The sequence below is a fragment of the Macrotis lagotis genome, chromosome 8 (assembly GCF_037893015.1).
Source record: "Macrotis lagotis isolate mMagLag1 chromosome 8, bilby.v1.9.chrom.fasta, whole genome shotgun sequence".
NCBI lineage: Eukaryota > Metazoa > Chordata > Mammalia > Peramelemorphia > Peramelidae > Macrotis > Macrotis lagotis.
Window position 1 is genome coordinate 78464112 of NC_133665.1, and position 2282 is coordinate 78466393.

Below are 2282 nucleotides of genomic sequence, written 5' to 3' on the forward strand. Positions count from 1 at the left end.
AAAGCTCTGAAAATACTATCATATGAACAAGGATCAATTTCAAATTTAGATTTATTCATTTTCACCAGTGTTTCCTCACAATTTTCTAATGAAAGTAGGAATAATGGATGCATCATCAATGCAAGGCTTTCCTCTCTTTATACCTAGAATTCCTTTAACTGTCTCCAAGTTGCAGGAAGGGTTAAGCAGTAAAGTCCAGCTGTGAAAATCCCTGCTGAGATGTAATGTTTCTCTTGTATTCATGCTGAGAATATTGTGAGCTGTTAACAGGCTGAATTTCTTTGCAGCATTATTTGTCTTATGTATTATTAAAGGTTACTTTTTGGGCTACGACCTCATTACTTTGGTGCTTTGATCATTTGGTCAATAGGGTCATTTTCTCCAACAATGTTTATGCCCCATTTCCAACAAGATGAAGGTTACTGAGGGCAAGAATCCTGTTTTCTTTATTTTAATTACTTAATTATTCTACTACAGTGCAGTTGACTAGTTTGAGAAGTTAAATGTTATCCATTAAACCTTCTATTAAAGATTGGTATTGGGGGGGTGTTGAAAGATCAATTTTAATAAAAATATAAAATATTAGGGAAATATCATATAGTTAAAACCTTACATCTTAGGCAGGGAATAATACCCTTTAAATGATTCTTCCTAATTCGTTTATTCTTTGTCCTTCATTTTTTTGCAAGGTAATGGGGTTAAGTGGCTTGCCCAAGACCACACAGCTAGGTAATTATTAAGTGTTTGAGGTTGGATTTGAACTCAGATACTCCTGACTCCTGGGCCGGTGCTCTATCCACTGCACCACCTAGCCACCCCTAATTCTCTCATTCTTCAACTGATATATGCTTTTGCCCCCAATCAAATGCTCTATATATAGGAGAAGAAAACCAGCTTAGTTGAAGCAAAAAGGCACCCTCAAAGACATCATGTGACAGACAAGTCAAATCTTCATCACTACTTTGACCACCAATTCCTCATAGATATTGAAAGAGACTGCCAAGAATCTTAAATCCAAGAACTTGGGGATATTAGTATCTTCTCCCCCAAAATTCACCAGAGCCTCTTTCAAGCCAGTCGTACAACCATCAATGAGGGGAGAAATCATTGTGGAGAAAGGATTAAACTTTCCTCACTACCAGCAGCAATAACTGATGACCAATTCTACCATGAAATTCCACCATTGTCATGGTAGCTCTATCAATGGTAAACAAAGTACCCTGAGAGTGAACCAAGAGATAACACATGCTAGGAAAATCTAATCACCACTACTACCATCACCTTGTGCTTCAGGGCCTGATTAAGATCTGAAGAAGATAATCTGGGATCTTGAAATGAGGAACCTAGTTAATAGCAGTGATTTCAACATAATACTTTTAAAACATTATATTGGGAAGTAACCCTTGTGGTGGTATAGTCAAACAACTGCCTCTACAGGTGCCTCAACCTACAGTTACTGAAAAGTCAGAAAAAGAAAGAAGTTCTTGAAACCAATGTCATTTGCACTGTCAAATGCTTTAACCTTATAAACTGTGAGGATTTATCAGTGTTTTCAGGAAATAAAATTGGAAAAGCTATTAATTTCTGCTTTGCCACTCAGTATAACCTGGAATCATGGAATTTTTCTATTAGATTTCTTCCTGAAAATATTCCATAGGCTTTATTTTCTTTGTAAAATTCTATTTGTATGCCTAGAGCACATATCACATAACAAGTGCTCAATAGATGTTTTATTCATCCAGTCATCCATCCAAATTATCCAAATAATTTCTTAGAATTTGGGTCCAGGGTCCATTGACCTTGCTATCTCCACTTCTCCCTATACTTCCAGAGAAACATTTCTAAGGATAGATCCCAATTCAATGACAGTCCATGTCAGAATCAACTGCTGAAATGAAAGGTCTAAGAAAGCATGATGTGGCAGTAGAAAGAGTATGAACTTGAAGTTAGAAGAGGTAATCCAATACCTGACTGCTTCATTTCTACCTTTATTAGCTAGAATAAGTCATATCGCCATATTGAAAAAATTTAAGGAAGTAGAGCCAAGATGGTGGTGTAAAGTCAGGGACTCATTGAGTTCCCCCCCCAAACCCCCCCCCAAAAATCTATTTTTTATTTTTGCAAGACAATTGGGTTAAATGACTTGCTCAAAGTGTTTGAGTCCAAATTTGTATTGAGGTCCTCCTTACTCCAGGGCTGGTGTTCTATCCACTGCACCACCTATCTGCTCCTCCCAAAATTTTTAAATAATAACTATAAACAAATTCTAGTATGACAGATTC